At 35.0% G+C, this 7,710-nt stretch overlaps 1 protein-coding gene across 3 annotated transcripts in view; it reads left to right on the forward strand.

The window, feature by feature from the left end:
* Window positions 1-7,710, forward strand: part of Nectin3 (nectin cell adhesion molecule 3) — a 134,440-nt gene that overhangs the window by 76,825 nt on the left and 49,905 nt on the right. The gene's annotated exons all lie outside the window — the stretch shown is intronic.

The raw sequence follows: 7,710 nt of genomic DNA on the forward strand, positions 1-7,710 counted from the left end.
ATCTGTTTTCCTTTAAAAAAAAATGTGCTCTGTATCTTCACCCTGAATTCAGCCTAAATAGAACAGTATGGTTTGCTTATCAGTTAATTTAATTTTCTGGGAACACTGCAAAGGACTGTTTCTGTCAAGATACTCTGAGCTTCTGTTCCTTTGCTCACTGTATAGTCAGTTTGCTGCCAAGCATGAGATGGGCATGAGCGTGGAGAATGCCCTGCCCCCTGCTTCCACTGGCAGTGCCTCTAGCTGTGTCTCTTACAGCTAGGAGCCTTGACAGTGAGGGTGTGACATCTCTTCAGAGTTCTATTTCTTAGAAAATGTATCCTTTACATGCGCCTTTTGACAAATAGATAAATGTGAGAAGTAGTGTGATGTTAAAAGACTACTTGACTAGAGCTGTTAGGTGGTGGAAAAGGATACTGATCCCTCAATGGAAGGTTGCTTATAGTCAAGGTATTTCCAGATCTACTTTTGAGAATTTTGTTTAGGATATTATTAGTAGTTTCTTTAGAACAATCTTAATTGCATATTATTTAAATCTTGTTAGGAAAATCAATTGATTATAGTATAATTCTTTGTATTTTCAAGATGAATATTTTAAAATCTTTGGAATTGGAAAAGAAATATATTTGGCTCAGATCATGTGTCTTGGGATTTAGTTAAGAAAATATGATTGTTTTATGTAGTATAGACACTGCTTAAATAAACACAAAAGGAAGATTTTTCTTGGGTGAATTGAACTGATAGTGATACAAGCTGCAATTTTTTAAACTTACTAAAAATATTTATTTTTATTTTTTGGTAGTTGCATATGTGTATGCAATAAATTTTGGTAATTTTCACCACTCCCATGCAATTTTAATATCCTATGAGTCAGAAGACTTCTTGGATTGCTCAGTTTTGGAGGTAGGAGATAAAGTATTCAGATATTGATTAGAGTAATTTGATTGAAAGTTAGTTGAATAACAAAATGCATAAACGTGGGTAGAAATGAAGAGCTACATTGAAAAGTAGTGAAAACCTTCTGTAAAGGAAAATTGATGGGAGACAGATGACCACCTGTGATCTTGAAGAAGTGAGCATCCAGTTAATAACATTGTGATTTTTTTCCTCATTCAAATCAAGCATTTTAAAAAATGATTAAGGAATGTTTTCTTCTAGATATAAACTGACTCTAAGATATTGCCTAGGAGAATGAGAACTTAAGTTGAACATAAAATAAATCATGTTCTTTATTTTTTATATTGCATTTAGAAATAAAATTTATGCTTTAGTAAGATAATTTATTATGGCTTCTGCATTACAGTATCACATGCTAATTTTATGGTTGTTTGTTTTGAATTAATATTACCTTATCAAAATGCAGAACGTATAACTGTTTCTTGGTTATAATTACCATTTAGTGTCAGGCAGTAATAACATCCTATAAGAATAAATACCTTAGTAAAACTCTACTGCAAAACGGCTTACCAACCTTAAACTCATTAATTTCTACTTGGATTCATTAGTTTGGAGCTCTTTTTCTTTCTTTCTTTCTTTTTTTTTTTAATGTGTTTGCATGTATTGCCTGAATGTTGGTAAGTGCACCCGTGTCGTGCAATGCCCACAGAGTCAGAAGAGGCTGTCGGATCCCCTGGGACTGGATTTACAGACGGTTGTTAACTGCCATGTGGGTGCTGGAATTAGAACCCAGGTCTTCTGCAAGAACAGTCAGTGTTCTTAACTGCTGGGCTATCTCTCCAGCCCCAGGTTTGGAGCTCTTATAACCAGGCCTGGTGACAAGGGTCTCATGCTCCCAAAGGCCAGCTGATTTTAAGGAAGAGCCTGATACCAATGCAAAAAAAAAAAAATATCTCTTTCCTTATAAGAAATAAGAACTATTTTGTTCTTGAGCCAGATATCAGTACAGCCCAGAACCAGGGATTCAAGTAGCTTCAAACAACATGTTCTGAAGTAGAAATAGTTTTTTGGAAATTTTTATAGTTACAGAACAAGTCTTAAATCAAGGCATTGTCTTTTCAAATATATTGGTAGAAACCACCAAGTAGGCAGGCTACAGGAAATGTAGAAATTTCTGTGTAGGAATGCATGAGATCCTATGGAGGGCTATGGTGCAGGTGCGGATAGGGGAGGGTGTAAATATGATTGTGATATATGAAATATATTTTGTTACAAAAGAAAGGTAGGGGCTGGAGAGATGGCTCAGTAGTTAAGAACACTGGCTGCTGCTCTTGCAGAGGACCCGGATTTGATTCCCAGCACCCACATGGCGGCTACGAACCATCCTTAACTCCAATTCCAGGGGAATCCGACACCTTTTTCTGCCCTCAGTGGTATTGCATGACGTGGGTGCACTCATATACATGCAGGCAATATACTCATAAACATAAAAATAAAAAAGTATTTTAAAAAATTTAGTTCTGCTGTAGGCTTCAGATGCATCCAATGATGTGCTTAGCTTTTGACTTGGTGTGTAAGCTAGTGGTCTGTTAATACATTCAAAACATTTTACCTGATAGACACAGGAAGCTTGGGTCCAACACAGAAGTGGCAGTGGATAGGTATTAGGGGGCCTAAATAAAGCCTGAAATAATTTGGCTTTGGGTCTGCAACATTCTTACTTTCTAAAACCAAGAAGTTATCAGCCTTGTAGAATCTTTTAACATTGATGTGGCTTGTTTTCTGGGCACTTCAGTTCATACTGACTTCCCCCTCCCCTCCCCCTCTCCTTTCCTCCCCTTCTCTTCCTCCCTTCCTTTGAGTTTCACTTCCTAGCACTGGCTGAACTGGAATTTATGTAAACCAGGCTGCCCCCAATTTCACAGAGGTTTGCCAGCCTCTGCCTCCCCTGTGCTAAGATTAAAGGTGTCCACTCACCATGCTGACCTTTGGTGTCCCTCACCACACACTCACCATGCTGACCTTTTCAATTCAAAGAGAAACTAAAGAAAGAAGCAAATCCTAAATTCATGTTTGGCCACAGTGATTATCAGTTGCTTTGAGAAACTGCACCAGAATTCATCTCTGAGAATTTACCCTCCATATACATTATTCAGAAAACAAAGCCTGGTACTGGGAAATGCACTTCTAGAGCATGAACAGTAAAAACTGCAAAAACGTTTTACTGCAAAGATGTCTGAAGTGCTGGTACACATGTGCAGCATAATCAAAAGTGATACCTTGCCTGAAGGCAGAGAGTACTTAAAATACCACCAGCTTGTCCTCTTGATAGATGAACCTCTTACAGAATGAATCTTTACATATGAAACAAATGCAAACCCATAACATTAAAAGCTGTCTTATCTTTTATAGTGCTTTATGTTCCTTATATAGTTCATACAAATACACTCTTCATACACAATTTGAGACAAAATATAATAGTGTTTTTTTAAGTCAACTATGAAAATCCTTTTCATTACAACATTCCCAGAGATCTCAGACATCACTGCTATTGCAAATTTAAATATCCTGCTGCACTTTTTGCCATGAAATTAACTTCATACATATATCTATGGATTTTTTTTTTCAGGAATATAGGTAAAGTTATAGAAAACATCTTATTTGAGAAATTTCTTTCCCCAGTTAATATGGCTTCCATTATAGAATGTATTTTTGAAAGAATGACCAATAGAGTTATCATCATTAAAATCTTCTTAGTTATTAGAAATGAATATTCAAGAACACACTTTCAGGTTTACTGAATCTGAATTTCTGGATTTGTTTACAACAGGCATTTTATCTACCTGGCTACGAGTATTTTAATGCCATTCAGGTTTGAGTTCCGTTTCTATATCTTTATCCTACTTTTATGACTTTCAAAATATTCCATTATATTGATCTACAAAATTACCTGAAGATTTCCTTATTTTTATAACTGTTGCATGAAATTATTGTATGGACTTCATTGTACATGTGTATTTCTGAAATACACACCAAGAGTAGAATTACAGGGATCAGTTTTTACATTTCAGTATATGCCATATTGTCAGCTAGAGTATCAGTTTTTAGTCTCACAAATAGCATGGAAAAAAGCATTTTCCTGTCCAGTACTCATTTACTATCAGGCATTTGATTTTTTTAATGAAATAACTGCAAAATAGATCATATAGGAATTACCTATTTGTAATTTGGTGAACCTACATATTTGAATCATTTTTCCACTTTTTCAGTTATATTTTGAATTTTTTTTTAGAATTTTAGTATACATGAAATCTTTTGTCTTATATCTATTCTTATTTTTAACTTTATAGAATCATATAGAAAACTTGTTTTTATACAGTCAAAATATTTCATGTATTTTTTTTAAAGTTGTATTTTGTCTGAAAAGACTCCCATTATTTCTCCCTACTGGAATATTTTTTTAAATCTTAAATAGCTCTTAATGTTTTATTTTTAAATCTGAGATTGTGTGTGTGTGTGTGTGTGTGTGTGTGTGTGTGTGTGTGTGTTGTAGTGAAGGCTACAGGTTCTATCTCTAGTCTTTTGAGAGTCCACTAGTCTGTGCAAACACATATTATCCGAGAGTCACCACACCCCTTGCTGGTAAACTCCCTGGTAAGTTTTTTCTTTGCAAGATATTCTTGGTTGTCTGTTTTTCATTTTGACTTATAATTGCCTTGCCAGGCTCCATTGAATTTATGAATAAGTTTAGTGTGAACTGACAGCTATGGTAATACCAATTCTCCACATCCAGAAAATGCATCAACTTCCATATTTGTGTTCTTTCTGTACTAGAATAAAATCTCTGCTTTGAGGCATGATTTTGTTTTCTTATAGGTTTATTGTAGACAGTAAAAGTATTTTAATTACCAGTAATATTCTTCCTGCCCCAACCTCCATGGCTTCTTCTAGATGGTTGTTTTTAGCATGCAGAAATGCTTATCTTTAAATGTAAGTCTTGTATCTAAATTCTTGTCACCATTTCTTATGAATTTCAATAGTTTTTAAAGTTTAATTCTTGAATTTTCTAGATATATAAAATACATATGTATAAAATGTGTAAAATATCTGCTATAAATGACATTTCTCTTTATTTCCTATTTATTGTGATTTTGTTACATTTTGAAGTGATTAGAACTTTTAGCAGAGGGGCTAATCAAGTGAATTTCTTTTTTTCTCTTTTTAGTAAAATTTTTTGATTATCATGCAATATAATTTCCCTATTTGCACCTCCCCTCTTGGCCCCCACCCAATTCAATGTACTCTATTCTGTGTGTGTGTGTATAAGTTATATATATATATAATATATTTGTATAAAAGATAATATATGAAGTAAGGCCGATAGAGTCTTAAGTTATGTCCCCAGTGTCCTTCAGTGTGGGTTCATTCACTAGAGCCTGGTTAACCTACCATCTGTTACCGCAATTTCCTTCATTTGGGTTGAGTTTCTTACTCCCCCATGTCTATGCTGGGATTTTTGTCTGATCTGTTCTTGCATGGGGCTTGTGCATACTGTCACCTTGCTGTGTGTTCATATGGTAACTGACTAGTTGTCTGAAAAATGGCTGTTTCCTAATGGTCATCCACCACCTCTGGCTCTTAAAATCTTCCCGCCCCCTCTTCTACAAAGATCCCTGATCCTTGGAAGGTAGAAGTTTGATAAGGGGAATAAGTAACTCTAAAGGCCTTTAGAAAAAGCTATATGGAAACCTACAACTATAGAAACGTCTTAAAGTATATACATAAACAAGGTAAAAAGAGACTAAAAGGAGTTACCCTATAACAGAGACATTGTCCCTTCTAGTCATCATAGGCTAATGAAAACAAACAACAAAAATCAAAAAACAAACCTCAATGCCAGAAATGGACTCCCTCTCTAAAAGCTGTTAACCGTAGATCTTCAAACAACACTAGCCATTGCCTCTGCTCTTGGTTACCACCAGGAATGGGTGGTGAGACCCTTTTGCTGAAGACACTACATACCTGAGCTATAGAACGAACAAGGCGAAGTTAAGGTTGTGCTGACTTTACAGCCTCGTCTCTACTGGCTAGCATCAATAGTGCTGGAGGGTGCCATTCATTCTATTGGAAGGAAAAAAAAAAAAAACCAATCATCACCCTGTGATTCCTGGGAACTACAAGAGCAACTGGCCTGGCAAGATGTGCCCACTGACACAATAGTGGCACAAATATTATGGGAGTAACCAACCACTCTTTACTTGGATTTAAGGTCTGCTTCCTAGGATGGAGCCCATATCTGACATTGATATCAGGCTTAGGAACCTGAAGCTAGACAGGTTGCCATAGGTAGGGGAGAACCTAATACTAGTTTTCTATTAAACAGTTATTTTATTAAAATGACTCCTAATGACTGACTGTTATGCCCTTAGGTTAATGCATCTCTCAACTCTCATCAGTTAAGTTTCCTTATGCAACAGATGGTGATTAGCACAGAAAACCACAACTGTCCAATGTGCAGAGAAGAGACTGCAGAGTGCTTATCCCTGAAGAGGACACTTATATCAGAGTTTCTTTGTATTTCAAATTTTTTTAAAACTCTGAATTCTATAAACAATGCTTGTTTTAGCTTTGTGTTATGTTACATATTCTGATATGGAAATTATTTGACAAAACTCTGCATTCTATAGAGAACTAGTTTTCATTTTGTATTATGTATTAGAAGTTATAGATTCTGACATAGATATAAAAAGTATTTCCCAAGCTGTATAAGATGATCCATGGGAAGTTTCCAGAAAATCCTATCCAGTGTCTTGAATACAAATTTATTAATGATATAAACAAAATCTGTGTATGAAAATAAATCTTTAAAAACACTTTATTTTGAACTAAAATAGCAGTTAATCTTGGAACTTCTTGACTAGCAAATTCTTTGAAATAGATTCTTCCTTGACTCCACTCAGGGTTGTAACAGGAATTTCAGTCAAGCAGTAATATTATGGTGAGTTTGACTTTGAATATGATTTTTTTAAATAGTACTCAGAAATCATTTTTTTAAAAAGGTTCTTTAATGTATTTTTACTGAATTTTTGTGCATTTCTATACAGTAAATCTTAATACTATTTAGACGCCCCATCTGTACCCCCATAACTCCCCCAACCAAATTTCATGCATTCTGTCGTATTATGTTAAGACCTGTCAAGTTTTTTACCCAGATATCCCTCAGTGAAAGTTCATCCACTGAATTCTAGTCAGCCTATCTAGAGTCACTTCTTTAGAGAAGATCAAATCTCCTTCACCCCACAGTAATCAGTTGCTGTTAGTTCCTCAGCTAAGGTTGGGGCCTGCTGCCCATTTCCCCAATTCAGTGTTGAGTTTTTTCTGATTGAGTTCACATGGGTCTTGTGCAAGCTGTCACCATTGCTATAAGTTCATATGAGCAAGTTCCTAGAGGCCTGGAAAACTGTTTCCTTATGTTTATGCACCAACTCTGGATCTTAAAATCTTTCCACCCCCTCTTCTACAATGGTCCCTGAGAATTGATAGGTGAGATTTTTTTTTAAATAAATTTTTTTTTTTTACAATTAAAGTTACAGTTTTAACAATATACAAAATATTACAGTAATTCAGATTTTCTGGCATAATGGTTACAGATTTGATAAATACATTTTATATCATAATATAGCGATGAGGATTATACAAAAGCTATTAAAACAATTATGAGAATAAATTCTATCGTCACTTAAGTATCTAAAGCTATTTTCCTTTGCGTTCTTCCAGAATGATTTGTTCTTATTCTTTACCTTAATTTGAGGG

Source organism: Nannospalax galili, unplaced genomic scaffold, assembly GCF_000622305.1.
Source record: "Nannospalax galili isolate Female #2095 unplaced genomic scaffold, S.galili_v1.0 scaffold626, whole genome shotgun sequence".
NCBI lineage: Eukaryota > Metazoa > Chordata > Mammalia > Rodentia > Spalacidae > Nannospalax > Nannospalax galili.